Here is a 22,280-nt window from a genome sequence, read left to right as displayed (position 1 = left end):
TTTTTTTTGGGAATTTAAAAAAAGGTTAAACACATATGAGTCGTGGCTCATAGACTAGGGAGGGCAGAAAGTAAACACAGTAGGCTCTGTAAGTCAGCAAAACACACAGGCCTGATAGAAAATTATATTAGATTACACTAACAAAAAAATGTAAAAGTTTTTTTTTTTTAATTTAAAATAAGGTGAAGCAGATATGAGTGGTGGCTGCCTGGCACAGAGCAATTAATCAAAAGACTGAAAAAAACTGAATTATATGCTGTGTGAGCCTGACAGACACAGGCCTGATAGAAAATGAAATTAGATTACACTAGCAAAATGATTTAAAAGTTTTTTTTTTCAATTTAAAATAATGTTATAAGCGGATATGACCACTGGTGGCTGGCACAGAGCAATGAACCAGAGTATATGCTGTGTGACACAGGCCTGATAGAAAATGAAAATAAATTACACTAGCAAAATAATTTCAAATTTTTGTTGGTTAAATTTAAACTAATGTTGTTAGGCAGATATCAGTGGTGGCAGTAATCACAGCATATGCTGTGAGCCTTACACACAGGCTGAAAGCCAGGCAAACGCTAATAAAAATACGAAAAAAAAAAATGGCTCGAGTTATAGCCCTAAAAAGGGCTTTTTGGGGTGCTGTCCTTGCAGCAGAGATGAGATGAGTCCTTCAGGACTGTAGTGGACACTAAATAGACTAACCTAGCTATCTATTTCCCTATAATGTCAGCAGCAGAAAAACAACACGTCCTCTCACTAAGAAAGCAAGGTCGTTATGAGTCTAAAATGGCTGCCGCCAAGAAGCTGGGAGGGTCTGTGAGGGAGTGTCTGATGCTGATTGGCTCTAATGTGTCAGAAGGCTGTGACATACAGGGTCAAAGTTTCCTCAATGATGACACATAGAGGGCGGATCGAACATTGCATGTGTTCGCCCGCAGCCGCGAACGCGAACAAGCTAAGTTCGCCGTGAACCACTCGCGGGCGAACAGTTCGGGACATCACTACTAAGTAGTACTATTTTTAGCAGTTTAATACCTGTTACTCCCCCTATAGGGGGAGGTCTATATGGCCTTGATTTTCGGATCAGGGAGATGGAAGAAGATGCTTGGTCTGTCCTTGTACTTCAAATTTGGCCGAAACACAAGTGGCTGTCGCAAAACAGTCTGGCCACGAGATCGATAGATTTGATAGATAGATCCATAGATTACATAGATCAATAGATGCAATATACGTTTGATAGGTACAAATAACATAGATCAAAAGACGCAATATACATTTGATCGATACGAATTATAGAGATCAATAGATGCAATATAGAAACATAGAAACATAGAAACATAGATATTGACGGCAGATAAGAGCCATAGGCCCAGCAAGTCTGCCCGACCTTACCTAACAGTATAAACTTATCTAGTTCGTAGGATAGCCCTATGCTTGTCCCATGCATTTTTAAAGTCCCCCACAGTGTTTGTTGCTACTACCTCTTGAGGAAGTTTATTCCATAAATCAATCACTCTTTCTGTAAAGAAGTGCTTCCTCAAATTACTTCTGAATCTACTACCCTTTAGCTTGAGCTCATGACCCCTTGTTCTTGAATTTTCCATTTTATGTAAAATACCCACAGCCTCAGTTTTACTAAACCCTTTAATGTACTTGAAAGTTGCTATCATATCACCTCTTTCCCTTCTCTCCTCTAAGCTATACATATTTAGGTCATTGAGCCTATCCTGGTAAGTTTTATTTTTTAGACCATGTACCATTTTGGTAGCCCTCCTTTGCACAGATTCAAGTTTGTTAATATCCTTCTGAAGATATGGTCTCCAGAACTGTACACAATACTCAAGATGAGGCCTAACTAATGATCTATAAAGTGGCATAAGAACCTTACTATTTCTGCTGCAAATACCTCTACCAATACATCCAAGCATTCTGCTAGCCTTACTCGCTGCATTACTACATTGTTTACTAAGTTTTAAATCATCTGAAATAATAATTCCCAAGTCCTGTTCCTCGTCTGTAACAGTCAGTAAAGTGTCATTGAGTCTGTAATTAACATTTGGATTTTTCTTCCCTAAATGCATATATATATTTGATTGATATGATTGATAGTTATATAATTTCCCTGGCAGAGTATATAAATAAGACATGCGGTGTGGGACCCATGGTAAGGTTACTTCCTTTTCCACAATCGAGTATACCAGTTGCAGAGGTTCTGACACTGCATTGTGGCTGCACCTCTCCCTGCAAGAGAGATCTGTTACAGAGTCTGTGGGCCTCTATGCAAATAGCTGGCCTGCCTGAAAGGAGCAGCAAGGCAGATCAAAAGATGCAATATACATTTGATCGATAAGAATTTCAGAGATCAATAGATGCAATATATATTTGATTGATACGATTGAAAGTTATAAAATTTCCCTGACAGAGTATAAGACATGCGGTCTGCGACCCATGGTAAGGTTACTTCCTTTTGCACATTCGAGTAAATCAGTTGCAGAGGTTCTGACCCTGCATTGTGGCTGCACCTCTCCCTGCAAGAGAGATCTGTTACAGAGTCTGTGGGCCTCTATGCAAAGAGCTGGCCTGCCTGAAAGGAGCAGCAAGGCAGAGGGATCAATTCCTGCCTATAAGAAACCAGAGGGCACGCTACCTGCTGGAAGTGTGCAGTGAGGCAGAGGGATCTATTCCTGCCTAGAAGCAGACAGGCAGAGGGGACGCTACCTGCCTGGGAGCCCACTGAGACCAGCCCAGCTGGGGGAGATACAGCCGCTGGCTTGACTCTGGTCTCAGCCACGATAGCCCTGGTCCCACTATTTGGAGGCAGAGGGATCTATTCCTGCCAAGAAGCAGCCTGGCAAGGGGATTTATTCCTGCCTAGAAGCAGACAGGCAGAGGGGACGATACCTGCCAAGAAAGAGCTGCAGGGCAGTGAGGACGCTACCTGACTGGGAGTCCACTGAGACCAGCCCAGCTGGGGGAGATACACCCGCTGGCTTGACCCCGGTCTCAGCAACTATATCTCTGGTCCCACTATCCAGTGGCCACCCCTGGGTTTGGACAGAGGAAGGGAGACCCCCTAGTGGAGTACCGCTACATCCGGGAGATGGAAAAAGATGTTTGGACACCCAGTACAGGTCGTTCTCCTTCAGCCTTTTTATACGAGGGTCCCCGACCCTCAACAGAAACAACAGCATGAAACCCCACATATGTCATACTTTTGCACAATCCAGTACAGGTATGGCATCGATTTTAGGAACCCAGAGATAATTTTTAGGAACCGAGAGATGGAAAAAGATGCTTGGACACCCAGTACAGGTCGTTCTCCTTCAGCCTTTTTATACGAGTGTCCCCGACCCTCAACAGAAACAACAGCATGAAACCCCACATATGCCATCCTTTTGCACAATCCAGTACAGGTATGGCATCGATTTTAGGAACCCGGAGATAATTTTTAGGAACTGGGAGATGGAAAAAGATGCTTGGACACCCAGTACAGGTCATTCTCCTTCAGCCTTTTTATACGAGGGTCCCCGACCCTCAACAGAAACAACAGCATGAAACCCCACATATGCCATCCTTTTGCACAATCCAGTACAGGTATGGCATCGATTTTAGGAACCCGGAGATAATTTTTAGGAACCGGGAGATGGAAAAAGATGTTTGGACACCCAGTACAGGTCGTTCTCCTTCAGCCTTTTTATACGAGGGTCCCCGACCCTCAACAGAAACAACAGCATGAAACCCCACATATGCCATCCATTTGCACAATCCAGTACAGGTATGGCATCGATTTTAGGAACCCGGAGATAATTTTTAGGAACCGAGAGATAGAAAAAGATGCTTGGACACCCAGTACAGGTCGTTCTCCTTCAGCCTTTTTATACGAGTGTCCCCGACCCTCAACAGAAACAACAGCATGAAACCCCACATATGCCATCTTTTGCACAATCTAGTACAGGTATGGCATCGATTTTAGGAACCCGGAGATAATTTTTAGGAACCGGGAAATGGAAAAAGATGCTTGGACACCCAGTACAGGTTGTTCTCCTTCAGCCTTTTTATACTTGGGTCCCCGACCCTCAACATGCACAACAGCATGAAATACCACATATGCCATCCTTTTGCACAATAGAGTACAGGTATGGCATTGATTTTAGCAACCCGGAGATAATTTTTAGGAACAGGGAGATGGAAAAAGTTGCTTGGACACCCAGTACTGGTTGTTCTCCTTCAGCCTTTTTATACGGGTGTCCCCAACCCTCAACAGAAACAACAGCATGAAACACCACATATGCCATCCTTTTGCACAATAGAGTACAGGTATGGCATCGATTTTAGGAACCTGGAGATAATTTTTAGGAACCGGGAGATGGAAAAAGATGCTTTGACACCCAGTACAGGTCGTTCTCCTTCAGCCTTTTTATACGGGTGTCCCCGACCCTCAACAGGCATAACAGCATGAAATACCACATATGCCATCCTTTTGCACAATTGAGTACAGGTATGACATCGATTTTAGGAACCCGGAGACAATTTTTTAGGAAGGAACCGGGAGATGGAAAAAGATGCTTTGACACCCAATACAGGTCATTCTCCTTCAGCCTTTTTATACGAGGGTCCACGACCCTCAACAGGCACAACAGCATGAAATACTACATATGCCATCCTTTTGCACAATCGAGTACAGGTATGGCATCGATTTTAGGAACCCGGAGATAATTTTTAGAAACCGGGAGATGGAAAAAGATGCTTGGTCGGTCCTCCTACTTCAAATTTGGGGCACTGCGCGTGCAATCTACTGTGCCAACAGATATTAGTGGTTTGTTAAGTAGTACTATTCTTAACAGTTTAATCATCTCTTACCCTGTTAGATTCCCGTTGTGCTGTGACATCACCCTTATACGCTGTGTAAAGCATACTTTTTAATTTATTTTTGAACTGCTCCATCCTTTCCGACTTGCGGGAATTTGGTAACATTTCAGTAACTTTATGCTTATACCGGGGGTCTAGTAGCGTGGACACCCAGTACAGGTCGTTCTCCTTCAGCTTTTTTATACGAAGGTCCCTCAATGCACGACAGCATGAAAGACCCCATTTGCAACAAGGTTGGATCCCGAGCTAATCATGTCCTGTTCCTCGCCCTCACTGATCTCACTGAAGGTATCTTCTTCCCCCCAGCGACGTACAACACCACAGGTACCAGATAGGTGACAACAACGAGCACCCTGGGATGCCTGTTGTGCTTGGTCTTCGGCCTCCTCCTCAAAGCAAGTGATGCTAATAAGGCTGTTTCTGGTGGTGATGGAGACCACAACTCTTCCTCTTCACGCTCATCTACGGCCTGATCCAGCACTCTTTGCAGGGCACGCTCCAGGAAGAAAACAAATGGTATGATGTCGCTGATGGTGCCTTCGGTGCAACTGACTAGGTTTGTCACCTCCTCAAAAGGATGCATGAGCCTACAGGCATTGCCCATGAGCATCCAGTAATGTGGCAAAAAAATCCCCAGCTCCCCAGGGGCTGTCCTAGCACCCCGGTCATACAAATACTCGTTAACAGCTTTTTCTTGTTGTAGCAGGCGGTTGAACATTAGGAGTGTTGAATTCCAATGTGTCAGGCTGTTGCAAATCAAGCGCCTCACTGGCAGGTTGTTTCGCCGCTGGATATCGGACAAGTGTGCCATGGCCGTGTAGGAACACCTGAAATGGCCACACACCTTCCTGACCTGCTTCAGGATGTCCTGTAAGCCTTGTGCACAAAGCGTTGTACAATCAAATTACACACATGTGCCATGCACAGCACATGTGTCAACTTGCCCAATTTCAATGCCGCCACCAAATTACTTCCATTGTCAGACACAACTTTGCCAATCTCCAGTTGGTGCGGAGTCAGCCACTGATCTACCTGTGCGTTCAGGGCGGACAGGAGTGCTGGTGCGGTGTGACTCTCGGCTTTCAGTCAAGTCAACCCCAAGACGGCGTGACACTGCTGTATCCGGGATGTGGAATAGTACCTGGTGAGCTGGGGGGGGGGTGCCGTTGATGTGGAGTAAGACGCAGCAGCAGAAGAGGACTCAGCCGAGGAAGAGGTTATGGAAGAGGATGGAGTAGGAGGAGTAGAGGAGGTAGCAGCAGGCCTGTCTGCAAGTTGTGGCAGTGTCACCAACTCCTCTGCAGAGCGACGCATTCCATGCTTGTCAGCCGTCAGCAGGTTTACCCAATGCACAGTGTAGGTTATATACCTACCCTGACCATGCTTTGCAGACCAGCTATCAGTGGTCAGATGAACCCTTGCCCCAACGCTGTGTGCCAGACATGCCATTACTTCCTTTCGCACAATCGAGTACAGGTTGGGGATTGCCTTTTGTGAAAAGAAATTTCGGCCGGGTACCTTCCACTGCGGTGTCCCAATAGATACAAATTTTTTGAACGCCTCAGACTCCACCAGCTTGTATAGTAAAAGCTGGCAGGCTAAGAGTTCAGACAAGCCAGCTGTCAGACGCTGGGCAAGGGGGTGACTTTGGGAAATTGGCTTCTTACGCTCAAAAATGTCCTTGACAGACACCTGACTGTGGGCAGATGACCAGGAACTGCTACGTAAGAGAGACTGAGTGGAGGATGGTTGATAGGGGGCAAGGAGGACAGCACTGGTTGACGTGGCTGAAGATGCTGGACCAGGAGGAGGATGGCGGCTTTGAGTTTGTGTGCTGCTTCTACTCATGTGTTCATCCCATCAGCATTTTTGATGTGAGACCATGTGCCTTCGCAAAGCAGTTGTACCTAGGTGGGTGTTGGACTTCTCACGACTCAGTTTCTTTTGGCACAGGTTGCAAATGGCATCGCTGTTGTCAGAGGCAGACACACAAAAAAAATGCCACACTGCTGAGCTCTGCAATGACGGCATTCTGGTGGTGGCAACAGCATGCATTGATGGGTGTCGGCGTGCTGTCTGGCTGACCCCGGGTGCCAATGCATGCTGAGGCAGACACACAAAAAAATGCCATACTGCTGAGCTCTGCGATGACGGCATTCTGACATGCGTTGATTGGCTGACCCAGGGTGCCGATGCATGCTGTCTGACTGTGCCACTAGCTCCTTGCGACGACCTCCCCCTGCTTCCAACTCGTCTCCTCCTCCTCCTCTCTGTCTCCCCATCTGAACTTTCCCCCTCTTCTTCTTCTCTTCTAGCGGGCACCCAAGTGACTTCCACGGACGCATCATCATCAACCGCTTCACTTGTATCTGACAAATCAACAAAGGAAGCAGCAGCGTGTACAACATCATCATCATCATCATCACACCGTACGTCCATGTCTGTAATGCTGCCTGACTGAGACATATCACTGTTATCTACATCCTCTGTCAATGATGGTTGCGCATCACTCATTTCTTCCAAATGATGTGTGAATAACTCCTCTGACAGATCAAGTGAAGCGGCTGTGGTGCTAGTGTTGGTGGTGGCAGCAGGCGGGCGAGTGGCACTGGTCACTTGAGAGGTGCCCGAAGCTAAGCTGGAGGTGGATGGTGCGTCAAGTTTAGGAGCGGAAGCTGTGGAAGATTGGGTGTCCTGTGTTAGCCATTCAACTAGGTCCTCCTCAGAACTTTTCGCGTTAATGGCACGTGGCCTCTGAACACTGTGCATAGTGTAGGGTCAAAGGGAATCACAGCACCACAACCACGATGGCACCTGCGGGGTGGCCTGCCTCTGCCTGTCATTTTTTTTTTTAAATGTACACTTACACTACTATTAAACAAAATATGAGTGGTGCCACTGGGCAAGTGGGCACAGTATACGCTGTGAGCCTGTCACAAAAAAGCAGACTGATGTTTCACAATCCAATTATTTTTTTTTTCTAAATGTACACTTACACTAATATTAAACAAGATATAAGAGGTGGAATTGGGCAAGTGGGCACAGTATACGCTGTGAGCCGGACACAAAAAAGCAGACTGATGTTTCACAATCCAAAAAGTTATTTTTTTTTAAATGTACACTTACACTACTATTAAACAAGATATGAGTGGTGGCACTGGGCAAGTGGGCACAGTATACGCTGTGAGCCTGACACAAAAAAGCAGACTGATGTTTCACAGTCAAAAATGTTTATTTTTTAAAAATATTTAAACTACTGTTACAACAAATATGAGTGGTGCCACTATCTTGGCAAGTGGGCCAGGCACACGCTGGCAGGCAGGCAAATGCAATAAGATTACAATAGCAGACTGATGTTTCACAGTCCAAAAAATCTTTTAATTTAAATATTTACACTACTGTTACAACAAATCTGATTGGTGGCACTAGTTGGCAAGTGGGCCTGGTACACACGCTGGCAGGCAGGCAACTTCAATTAGATTACACTAGCAGACTGATGTTTCATAGTCAATTTTTTTTTGTATTAAATATTTACACTACTGTTATAACAAATATGAGTGGTGGCACTAGTTGGTAAGTGGGCCTGGCACACACGCTGGCAGGCAGTCAACTGCAATTAGATTACACCAGCTGAATGATGTTTCACAGTCAAATTTTTTTTTTTTTTTAAATATTTACACTACTGTTACAACAAATATGAGTGGTGCCACTAACTTGGCAAGTGGGCTTGGCACACACACTGGCAGGCAGGCAGGCAGGCAACTTCAATTAGATTACAATAGCAGACTGATGTTTCAGAGTCAAAAAAGTTTTTTATTAAATATTTACACTACTGTTATAACAAATATGAGTGGTGGCACTAGTTGGCAAGTGGGCCTGGCAAACATGCTGGCAGGCAGGCAACTGCAATTAGATTGCACTAGCTGACTGATGTTTCACAGTCAAAAAAGTTTTTTTTTTAAAATATTTACAATACTGTTACAAAAATATGAGTGGTGCCACTAACTTGGCAAGTGGGCCTGGCACACACGCTGGCAGGCAGGCAACTTCAATTAGATTACAATAGCAGACTGATGTTTCAGAGTCAAAAAAGTTTTTTTATTAAATATTTACACTACTGTTATAACAAATATGAGTGGTGGCACTAGTTGGCAAGTGGGACTGGCACACACGCTGGCAGGCAGGCAACTGCAATTAGATTGCACTAGCTGACTGATGTTTCACAGTCAAAATTCTTTTTCTTTTAAATATTTACACTACTGTTATAACAAATATGATTGGTGGCACTTGTTGGCAAGTGGGCCTGGTACACACGCTGGCAGGCAGGCAACTGCAATTCAATTGCACTAGCAGACTGATGATTCACAGTCAAAAAACGTTTTTATTTTAAATATTTACAATACTGTTATAACAAATATGATTGGTGGCACTAGTTGGCTAGTGGGCCTGGCACACACGCTGGCAGGCAGGAAACTACAATTTAATTGCACTAGCAGACTGATGATTCACAGTCAAAAAAGTTTTAATTTTAAATATTTACACAACTGCAATAACAAATATGATGGGTGGCACTAGTTGGCTAGTGGGCCTGGCACAAACGCTGGCAGGCAGGAAACTGCAATTCAATTGCACTAGCAGACTGATGATTCACAGTCAAAAAAGTTTTTATTTAAATATTTACAATACTGTTATAACAAATTTGATTGGTGGCACTAGTTGGCTACTGGGCCTGGCACAAACGCTGGCAGGCAGGAAACTGCAATTCAATTGCACTAGCAGACTGATGATTCACAGTCTAAATTTTTTATTTTAAATATTTACAATACTGTTATAACAAATAAGATTGGTGGCACTAGTTGGAAAGTGGGCCTGGCACACACGCTGGCAGGCAGGCAACTGCAATTCAATTGCACTAGCAGACTGATGATTCACAGTCAAAAAAGTTTTTATTTTAAATATTTTCAAAACTGTTATAACAAATATGATTGGTGGCAATAGTTGGCAAGTGGGCCTGGCACACACACTGGCAGGCAGGCAACTTCAATTAGATTACACTAGCAGACTGATGTTTCGTAGTTAAATTTTTTTTGTATTAAATATTTACACTACTGTTATAACAAATATGAGTGGTGGCACTAGTTGGTAAGTGGGCCTGGCACACACGCTGGCAGGCAGTCAACTGCAATTAGATTACACCAGCTGAATGATGTTTCACAGTCAAATTTTTTTTTTTTTTTTTTTTTTAATATTTACACTACTGTTACAACAAATATGAGTGGTGCCACTAACTTGGCAACTGGGCTTGGCACACACACTGACAGGCAGGCAACTTCAATTAGATTACAATAGCAGACTGATGTTTCAGAGTCAAAAAAGTTTTTTTATTAAATATTTACACTACTGTTATAACAAATATGAGTGGTGGCACTAGTTGGCAAGTGGGCCTGGCAAACATGCTGGCAGGCAGGCAACTGCAATTAGATTGCACTAGCTGACTGATGTTTCACAGTCAAAAAAGTTTTTTTTTTAAATATTTACAATACTGTTACAAAAAATATGAGTGGTGCCACTAACTTGGCAAGTGGGCCTGGCACACACGCTGGCAGGCAGTCAACTGCAATTAGATTACACCAGCTGAATGATGTTTCACAGTCAAAAAAGCTTTTTTTAAAAAATATTTACACTACTGTTACAACAAATATGAGTGGTGCCACTAACTTGGCAAGTGGGCCTGGCACACACGCTGGCAGGCAGGCAGGCAACTTCAATTAGATTACAATAGCAGACTGATGTTTCACAGTCAAAAAAGTTTTTTTTATTAAATATTTACACTACTGTTATAACAAATATGAGTGGTGGCACTAGTTGGCAAGTGGGCCTGGCAAACACGCTGGCAGGCAGGCAGGCAACTGCAATTAGATTGCACTTGCAGACTGGTGTTTCACAGTCAAAAAAGTTTTTTAAAAATATTTACAATACTGTTACAACAAATATGAGTGGTGCCACTAACTTGGCAAGTGGGCTTGGCACACACACTGGCAGGCAGGCAGGCAGGCAGGCAGGCAACTTCAATTAGATTACAATAGCAGACTGATGTTTCAGAGTCAAAAAAGTTTTTTATTAAATATTTACACTACTGTTATAACAAATATGAGTGGTGGCACTAGTTGGCAAGTGGGCCTGGCAAACATGCTGGCAGGCAGGCAACTGCAATTAGATTGCACTAGCTGACTGATGTTTCACAGTCAAAAAAGTTTTTTTTTTTAAATATTTACAATACTGTTACAAAAAATATGAGTGGTGCCACTAACTTGGCAAGTGGGCTTGGCACACACACTGGCAGGCAGGCAGGCAGGCAACTTCAATTAGATTACAATAGCAGACTGATGTTTCAGAGTCAAAAAAGTTTTTTATTAAATATTTACACTACTGTTATAACAAATATGAGTGGTGGCACTAGTTGGCAAGTGGGCCTGGCAAACATGCTGGCAGGCAGGCAACTGCAATTAGATTGCACTAGCTGACTGATGTTTCACAGTCAAAAAAGTTTTTTTTTTTTAAATATTTACAATACTGTTACAAAAAATATGAGTGGTGCCACTAACTTGGCAAGTGGGCCTGGCACACACGCTGGCAGGCAGGCAACTTCAATTAGATTACAATAGCAGACTGATGTTTCAGAGTCAAAAAAGTTTTTTTATTAAATATTTACACTACTGTTATAACAAATATGAGTGGTGGCACTAGTTGGCAAGTGGGACTGGCACACACGCTGGCAGGCAGGCAACTGCAATTAGATTGCACTAGCTGACTGATGTTTCACAGTCAAAATTATTTTTCTTTTAAATATTTACACTACTGTTATAACAAATATGATTGGTGGCACTTGTTGGCAAGTGGGCCTGGTACACACGCTGGCAGGCAGGCAACTGCAATTCAATTGCACTAGCAGACTGATGATTCACAGTCAAAAAAACGTTTTTATTTTAAATATTTACAATACTGTTATAACAAATATGATTGGTGGCACTAGTTGGCTAGTGGGCCTGGCACACACGCTGGCAGGCAGGAAACTACAATTTAATTGCACTAGCAGACTGATGATTCACAGTCAAAAAAGTTTTAATTTTAAATATTTACACAACTGCAATAACAAATATGATGGGTGGCACTAGTTGGCTAGTGGGCCTGGCACAAACGCTGGCAGGCAGGAAACTGCAATTCAATTGCACTAGCAGACTGATGATTCACAGTCAAAAAAGTTTTTATTTAAATATTTACAATACTGTTATAACAAATTTGATTGGTGGCACTAGTTGGCTACTGGGCCTGGCACAAACGCTGGCAGGCAGGAAACTGCAATTCAATTGCACTAGCAGACTGATGATTCACAGTCTAAATTTTTTATTTTAAATATTTACAATACTGTTATAACAAATATGATTGGTGGCACTAGTTGGAAAGTGGGCCTGGCACACACGCTGGCAGGCAGGCAACTGCAATTCAATTGCACTAGCAGACTGATGATTCACAGTCAAAAAAGTTTTTATTTTAAATATTTTCAAAACTGTTATAACAAATATGATTGGTGGCAATAGTTGGCAAGTGGGCCTGGCACACACACTGGCAGGCAGGCAACTTCAATTAGATTACACTAGCAGACTGATGTTTCGTAGTTAAATTTTTTTTGTATTAAATATTTACACTACTGTTATAACAAATATGAGTGGTGGCACTAGTTGGTAAGTGGGCCTGGCACACACGCTGGCAGGCAGTCAACTGCAATTAGATTACACCAGCTGAATGATGTTTCACAGTCAAATTTTTTTTTTTTTTTTTTTTTTTTAATATTTACACTACTGTTACAACAAATATGAGTGGTGCCACTAACTTGGCAACTGGGCTTGGCACACACACTGACAGGCAGGCAACTTCAATTAGATTACAATAGCAGACTGATGTTTCAGAGTCAAAAAAGTTTTTTTATTAAATATTTACACTACTGTTATAACAAATATGAGTGGTGGCACTAGTTGGCAAGTGGGCCTGGCAAACATGCTGGCAGGCAGGCAACTGCAATTAGATTGCACTAGCTGACTGATGTTTCACAGTCAAAAAAGTTTTTTTTTTAAATATTTACAATACTGTTACAAAAAATATGAGTGGTGCCACTAACTTGGCAAGTGGGCCTGGCACACACGCTGGCAGGCAGGCAACTTCAATTAGATTACAATAGCAGACTGATGTTTCAGAGTCAAAAAAGTTTTTTTATTAAATATTTACACTACTGTTATAACAAATATGAGTGGTGGCACTAGTTGGCAAGTGGGACTGGCACACACGCTGGCAGGCAGGCAACTGCAATTAGATTGCACTAGCTGACTGATGTTTCACAGTCAAAATTCTTTTTCTTTTAAATATTTACACTACTGTTATAACAAATATGAGTGATGGCACTAGTTGGCAAGTGGGCCTGGCACACACGCTGGCAGGCAGTCAACTGCAATTAGATTACACCAGCTGAATGATGTTTCACAGTCAAAAAAGCTTTTTTTAAAAAATATTTACACTACTGTTACAACAAATATGAGTGGTGCCACTAACTTGGCAAGTGGGCCTGGCACACACGCTGGCAGGCAGGCAGGCAGGCAGGCAACTTCAATTAGATTACAATAGCAGACTGATGTTTCACAGTCAAAAAAGTTTTTTTTATTAAATATTTATACTACTGTTATAACAAATATGAGTGGTGGCACTAGTTGGCAAGTGGGCCTGGCAAACACGCTGGCAGGCAGGCAGGCAACTGCAATTAGATTGCACTTGCAGACTGGTGTTTCACAGTCAAAAAAGTTTTTTAAAAATATTTACAATACTGTTACAACAAATATGAGTGGTGCAACTAACTTGGCAAGTGGGCCTGGCACACACACTGGCAGGCAGGCAACTTCAATTAGATTACAATAGCAGACTGATGTTTCACAGTCAAAAAAAAAAAATTATTAAATATTTACACTATTGTTATAACAAATATGAGTGGTGGCACTAGTTGGCAAGTGGAACTGGCACACACGCTGGCAGGCAGGCAACTACAATTAGATTACACTAACAGACTGATGTTTCACAGTCAAAAAAAGTTTTTATTTAAAATATTTACACTACTGTTATAACACATATGATTCGTGGCACTAGTTGGAAAGTGGGCCTGGCACACACGCTGGCAGACAGGCAACTGCAATTAAATAACACTAGCAGACTGATGTAAAAGCTTTTTTTTTTAAAAAGTTACACTAATGTTACACCAGATATGAGTAGTGGCACTGAGGATGGAAGTAGGCACAGTATATGCTGGGAGCCTGACACACAGGCTGGCACTAGTGGCAGGCTGGCCTGACAACTAAAATTAAATAACACTAGAAGACTGATGTAAAAGTTTTTTTTAAAAAAAGTTACACTAATGTTACACCAGATATGAGTGGTGGCACTGAGGATGGAAGTAGGCACAGTATATGCTGGGAGCCTTACACACAGACTGGCACTAGTGGCAGGCTGGCCTGGAAACTGCAATTAAATAACACTAGCTTTTTGGGCTGAAGTTCTAGCAATAAAAAGGGCTTTTTGGGGTGCTGTCCTTACAGCAGAGCTTAGATGAGTCCTTCAGGACTGTAGTGGACACTGAAGGGTCAAAGTTTCCTCAATGATGACGAATAGGGGGCGGATCGAACATCGCATATATTCACCCGCCGCGGCGAACGCGAACAAGCTAAGATCGCCGGGAATTGTTCTCTGGTGAACAGTTCGTGACATCACTACCTGACACACAGGCTGGCACTAGTGGCAGGCTGGCCTGGCAACTAAAATTAAATAACAATAGCAGACTGATGTAAAAGTTTTTTTTTTAAAAAATTACACTAATGTTCCCTTAGGCCCTTACACAGGCTGGCACTAGTGGCACACTGGCCTGGCAACTAAAATTAAATAACAATAGCAGACTGATGTAAAAGTTTTTTTTTTTTTATAGTTACACTAATGTTCCCTTAGGCCCTTACACAGGCTGGCACTAGTGGCACGCTGGCCTGGCAACTAAAATTAAATAACAATAGCAGACTGATGTAAAAGTTTTTTTTTTTTTAATTTACACTAATGTTACACCAAATATAAGTGGTGGAAAACAGAGCTATTAATCACAGTATATGCTGTGGGCCTGACACACAGGCCTGATGGAAAATGAAATTAGATTACACTAGCAAAATGATTTAAAAGTTTTTTTAAAAAATGTACACTAATGTTCCCTTAGGCACTTACACAGGCTGGCACTAGTGGCACGCTGGCCTGGCAACTAAAATTAAATAACAATAGCAGACTGATGTAAAAGTTTTTTTTTTTATAGTTACACTAATGTTCCCTTAGGCCCTTACACAGGCTGGCACTAGTGGCACGCTGGCTTGGAAACTAAAATTAAATAACAATAGCAGACTGACGTAAAAGTTTTTTTTTAATTTACACTAATGTTCCCTTAGGCACTTACACAGGCTGGCACTAGTGGCACGCTGGCCTGGCAACTAAAATTATATAACAATAGCAGACTGATGTAAAAGGTTTTTTTTTATAGTTACACTAATGTTCCCTTAGGCCCTTACACAGGCTGGCACTAGTGGCACGCTGGCCTGGCAACTAAAATTAAATAACAATAGCAGACTGATGTAAAAGTTTTTTTTTTTTAATTTACACTAATGTTCCCTTAGGCCCTTACACAGGCTGGCACTAGTGGCACGCTGGCCTGGCAACTAAAATTAAATAACAATAGCAGACTGATGTAAAAGTTATTTTTTTTTAAATTTACACTAATGTTACACCAGTTATAAGTGGTGGAAAACAGAGCTATTAATCACAGTATATGATGTGGGCCTGACACACAGGCCTGATGGAAAATGAAATTAGATTACACTAGCAAAATGATGTAAAAGTTTTTTTTTTAAAATTTACACTAATGTTAACCAGATATCAGTGGTGGCACAGAAGAATTAATCCCAGTATATGCTGTGAGCCTCACACACAGGCTGACAGGCAGGCAAATGCAAATAAAATTACAAAAAAAAAAAAAAGAGACTGAAGTTCTAGCCTTAAAACGGGCTTTTGGGCTGAAGTTCTAGCCCTAAAAAGGGCTTTTTGGGGTGCTGTCTTTACAGCAGAGATTAGATGAGTCCTTCAGGACTGTAGTGGACACTAAAGGGTCAAAGTTTCCTCAATGATGACGAATAGGGGCGGATCGAACATCGCATATGTTCGCCCGCCGCGGCAAACGCGAACAAGCAAAGATCGCTGGGGAATTGTTCTCTGGCGAACAGTTCGTGACATCACTACCTGATACACAGGCTGGGACTAGTGGCAGGCTGGCCTGGCAACTAAAATTAAATAACACTAGCAGACTGATGTAAACGTTTTTTTTTTAAAAAAGTTACATTAATGTTACAACAGATATGAGTGGTGGCACTGAGGATGGAAGTAGGCACAGTATATGCTGTGAGCCTGACACACAGGCTGGCACTAGTGGCAGGCTGGCCTGGCAACTAAAATTAAATAACACTAGCAGACTGATGTAAAAGTTTTTTTTTTTTTAAAGAACTTTATTGACATGTAATCAAAAATACAAACTTGGCTCTGGTTACAGTGTGAGCCTTGAAAGCGTTCATACAAAATATCATAATAGTACAACAATGGCTTCAAGTGGCTTAGTTTTACCAAGCTTTTTACAGATCATAGTTCTACAGTGATTGCTTAAACTGTCCTCAACCAAGCCTGTTGTTAAGCTATCTAGCCACTTTTGGGCTAATGAGTGTCCAATGTTATAAATGGTTGGTGAGGACCAGTAGGTAAAGTTCAGAGTGAAATAAGGAAGTTGGCCGATATCCAGGTATCTTAATATATTGAGGTCTAGACCAGGCTAGAGGACATCCGGCCAACTAGGACATGCAGATCAACCGTTTACAAACTTGCTCAGATTTAACAAATAAAATATCATGTATAACAATAAAAATGGTATGTATAGGGATAAGCACGTTAGGGAAAAGGAAAAGGGAAAAAAGGTCATCGAGGTTGGTTTAGTGTTGGGGTGTGTGGTCAGTGGACTTCTGGAAATACTTATATAACATTAGTGTCTTGGTGTGTCCTGTGTCCATTGTGTTTCCAAGTCTGCCCCATCCTATCTTAAAGAGTCAGGTCATTCGTCAATCATATCTATGCGCGTTCCAGCGCATCAACATGTACTTGTGTGTTTCCAGTTTGCCTATTGCAAGAAAGTGGTATCTCTCCATGAGTAGCAGGTTGTCTACTTGTTGTTTCCAGGATGTAAGATTTGGTGTTTCTGTAGTTTTCCACTTCTGTGGTATTATTGATTTGGTGCTGTTAAGCATGATGAGTAAGAGGTTTTGTTTTATGTCGTCTTTAAGGTTCGGTAAGGCATGAAGCAACAACAGCCCTGGGTCTCTGTTCAAGTGCGTGTCGAGGTTTTTGTCTATGTGTCCTATGACGTCTCCCCAAAAGGTTCCCAATTTCTCACAGCCCCACCAAACATGGAGCATATCTGCGGGCTCTCCGCACCCCCTCCAGCATCTGTTGCTAGCCTGTTTGTATATTTTCTGTAGTCTTACTGGGGTGAGGTACCACCTAGACATACAGGGAGTGCAGAATTATTAGGCAAATGAGTATTTTGACCACATCATCCTCTTTATGCATGTTGTCTTACTCCAAGCTGTATAGGCTCGAAAGCCTACTGCCAATTAAGCATATTAGGTGATGTGCATCTCTGTAATGAGAAGGGGTGTGGTCTAATGACATCAACACCCTATATCAGGTGTGCATAATTATTAGGCAACTTCCTTTCCTTTGGCAAAATGGGTCAAAAGAAGGACTTGACAGGCTCAGAAAAGTCAAAAATAGTGAGATATCTTGCAGAGGGATGCAGCACTCTTAAAATTGCAAAGCTTCTGAAGCGTGATCATCGAACAATCAAGCGTTTCATTCAAAATAGTCAACAGGGTCGCAAGAAGCGTGTGGAAAAACCAAGGCGCAAAATAACTGCCCATGAACTGAGAAAAGTCAAGCGTGCAGCTGCCAAGATGCCACTTGCCACCAGTTTGGCCATATTTCAGAGCTGCAACATCACTGGAGTGCCCAAAAGCACAAGGTGTGCAATACTCAGAGACATGGCCAAGGTAAGAAAGGCTGAAAGACGACCACCACTGAACAAGACACACAAGCTGAAACGTCAAGACTGGGCCAAGAAATATCTCAAGACTGATTTTTCTAAGGTTTTATGGACTGATGAAATGAGAGTGAGTCTTGATGGGCCAGATGGATGGGCCCGTGGCTGGATTGTTAAAGGGCAGAGAGCTCCAGTCCGACTCAGACACCAGCAAGGTGGAGGTGGAGTACTGGTTTGGGCTGATATCATCAAAGATGAGCTTGTGGGGCCTTTTCGGGTTGAGGATGGAGTCAAGCTCAACTCCCAGTCCTACTGCCAGTTTCTGGAAGACACCTTCTTCAAGCATTGGTACAGGAAGAAGTCTGCATCCTTCAAGAAAAACATGATTTTCATGCAGGACAATGCTCCATCACACGTGTCCAAGTACTCCACAGCGTGGCTGGCAAGAAAGGGTATAAAAGAAGAAAATCTAATGACATGGCCTCCTTGTTCACCTGATCTGAACCCCATTGAGAACCTGTGGTCCATCATCAAATGTGAGATTTACAAGGAGGGAAAACAGTACACCTCTCTGAACAGTGTCTGGGAGGCTGTGGTTGCTGCTGCACGCAATGTTGATGGTGAACCGATCAAAACACTGACAGAATCCATGGATGGCAGGCTTTTGAGTGTCCTTGCAAAGAAAGGTGGCTATATTGGTCACTGATTTGTTTTTGTTTTGTTTTTGAATGTCAGAAATGTATATTTGTGAATGTTGAGATGTTATATTGGTTTCACTGGTAAAAATAAATAATTGAAATGGGTATATATTTGTTTTTTGTTAAGTTGCCTAATAATTATGCACAGTAATAGTCACCTGCACAGACAGATATCCCCCTAAAATAGCTAAAACTAAAAACAAACTAAAAACTACTTCCAAAAATATTAAGCTTTGATATTAATGAGTTTTTTGGGTTCATTGAGAACATGGTTGTTGTTCAATAATAAAATTAATCCTCAAAAATACAACTTGCCTAATAATTCTGCACTCCCTGTATATTTGAAGTTTGTCTCTTGTACTTTGGCTGACACCGATGTTTTTTTGTGTTTGCTGAAAATCCGCATCCACTCCACGTATGAAATCTCAAGGTTTAATTCTCTGGCCCATTTGTGACAGTATGAGGGTAGATGTTCCCCTACCGGGTTCAGGAGTATCTTGTATAGTGTGGATATGGTATGTCGGGGAGAGTGTGTCGATGTACACAGAGCCTCAAAGCGTGTAAGTTGTCTTGTTAGGTTTTTTAGGGATTTGTGAGAGTATACAAAGTGGGACAGTTGTGTGTGTACGTACCATGCCTGAGGGTTATCTCCTATGAACCCTCCCATGTCTGTCAGTGGTAATACCTTTCCCTGTGACATGATTGAGTTGATTATTTGATCCTTTAATTGTATTGGGTTACCTGGTTTTGGTCTGATCTTTGTTATGAAGGGGAGGTCAGGGTTCCCGACAATTGGAGTCAATGGCGCTGGTCTGGTTGTTATGTGGGTGCTAGTGTTTATCAGGGCGTCCCAGTTTTGGAACAATTCTTCCAGCAGTGGGTATGTGCCAATGATCTCCGGCCGCTGTTTTGTCTGCAGCCAGGCCAACCCTCCTACGTTGCCAACTTGTAATATTTCCCTGTCTAGTTCTATCCATTGTTTTGTGTCTGAGTTGTGACTCCAGTCCACAACTCTTTGCAGTAGTGTCGCCAGTCTGTATGTTCTTAGGTCTGGTAGACCCAGTCCTCCCCTCTCTCTGGACATGTATAGGGTTTTCCTGGGGACCCTAGGTTTAATCCCACCCCATATGAACCTTTCTATGTTGCCCGCATTCCATGCTTGTCAGCCGTCAGCAGGTTTACCCAATGCACAGTGTAGGTTATATACCTACCCTGACCATGCTTTGCAGACCAGCTATCAGTGGTCAGATGAACCCTTGCCCCAACGCTGTGTGCCAGACATGCCATTACTTCCTTTCGCACAATCGAGTACAGGTTGGGGATTGCCTTTTGTGAAAAGAAATTTCGGCCGGGTACCTTCCACTGCGGTGTCCCAATAGATACAAATTTTTTGAACGCCTCAGACTCCACCAGCTTGTATGGTAAAAGCTGGCGGGCTAAGAGTTCAGACAAGCCAGCTGTCAGACGCTGGGCAAGGGGGTGACTTTGGGAAATTGGCTTCTTACGCTCAAACATGTCCTTGACAGACACCTGACTGTGGGCAGATGACCAGGAACTGCTACGTAAGAGAGACTGAGTGGAGGATGGTTGATAGGGGGCAAGGAGGACAGCACTGGTTGACGTGGCTGAAGATGCTGGACCAGGAGGAGGATGGCGGCTTTGAGTTTGTGTGCTGCTTCTACTCATGTGTTCATCCCATCAGCATTTTTGATGTGAGACCATGTGCCTTCGCAAAGCAGTTGTACCTAGGTGGGTGTTGGACTTCTCACGACTCAGTTTCTTTTGGCACAGGTTGCAAATGGCATCGCTGTTGTCAGAGGCAGACACACAAAAAAAATGCCACACTGCTGAGCTCTGCAATGACGGCATTCTGGTGGTGGCAACAGCATGCATTGATGGGTGTCGGCGTGCTGTCTGGCTGACCCCGGGTGCCAATGCATGCTGAGGCAGACACACAAAAAAATGCCATACTGCTGAGCTCTGCGATGACGGCATTCTGACATGCGTTGATTGGCTGACCCAGGGTGCCGATGCATGCTGTCTGACTGTGCCACTAGCTCCTTGCGACGACCTCCCCCTGCTTCCAACTCGTCTCCTCCTCCTCCTCTCTGTCTCCCCATCTGAACTTTCCCCCTCTTCTTCTTCTCTTCTAGCGGGCACCCAAGTGACTTCCACGGACGCATCATCATCAACCGCTTCACTTGTATCTGACAAATCAACAAAGGAAGCAGCAGCGTGTACAACATCATCATCATCATCATCACACCGTACGTCCATGTCTGTAATGCTGCCTGACTGAGACATATCACTGTTATCTACATCCTCTGTCAATGATGGTTGCGCATCACTCATTTCTTCCAAATGATGTGTGAATAACTCCTCTGACAGATCAAGTGAAGCGGCTGTGGTGCTAGTGTTGGTGGTGGCAGCAGGCGGGCGAGTGGCACTGGTCACTTGAGAGGTGCCCGAAGCTAAGCTGGAGGTGGATGGTGCATTAGTTTAGGAGCGGAAGCTGTGGAAGATTGGGTGTTCTGTGTTAGCCATTCAACTAGGTCCTCCTCAGAACTTTTCGCGTTAATGGCACGTGGCCTCTGAACACTGTGCATAGTGTAGGGTCAAAGGGAATCACAGCACCACAACCACGATGGCACCTGCGGGGTGGCCTGCCTCTGCCTGTCATTTTTTTTTTAAATGTACACTTACACTACTATTAAACAAAATATGAGTGGTGCCACTGGGCAAGTGGGCACAGTATACGCTGTGAGCCTGTCACAAAAAAGCAGACTGATGTTTCACAATCCAATTTTTTTTTTTTTCTAAATGTACACTTACACTAATATTAAACAAGATATAAGAGGTGGAATTGGGCAAGTGGGCACAGTATACGCTGTGAGCCGGACACAAAAAAGCAGACTGATGTTTCACAATCCAAAAAGTTACTTTTTTTTAAATGTACACTTACACTACTATTAAACAAGATATGAGTGGTGGCACTGGGCAAGTGGGCACAGTATACGCTGTGAGCCTGACACAAAAAAGCAGACTGATGTTTCACAGTCAAAAATGTTTATTTTTTAAAAATATTTAAACTACTGTTACAACAAATATGAGTGGTGCCACTATCTTGGCAAGTGGGCCAGGCACACGCTGGCAGGCAGGCAAATGCAATAAGATTACAATAGCAGACTGATGTTTCACAGTCCAAAAAATCTTTTAATTTAAATATTTACACTACTGTTACAACAAATCTGATTGGTGGCACTAGTTGGCAAGTGGGCCTGGTACACACGCTGGCAGGCAGGCAACTTCAATTAGATTACACTAGCAGACTGATGTTTCATAGTCAAATTTTTTTTGTATTAAATATTTACACTACTGTTATAACAAATATGAGTGGTGGCACTAGTTGGTAAGTGGGCCTGGCACACACGCTGGCAGGCAGTCAACTGCAATTAGATTACACCAGCTGAATGATGTTTCACAGTCAAATTTTTTTTTTTTTTAAATATTTA

The sequence above is a fragment of the Bombina bombina genome, chromosome 3 (genome assembly GCF_027579735.1).
Source record: "Bombina bombina isolate aBomBom1 chromosome 3, aBomBom1.pri, whole genome shotgun sequence".
NCBI lineage: Eukaryota > Metazoa > Chordata > Amphibia > Anura > Bombinatoridae > Bombina > Bombina bombina.
Note: the sequence above shows the minus strand (reverse complement) of the source record.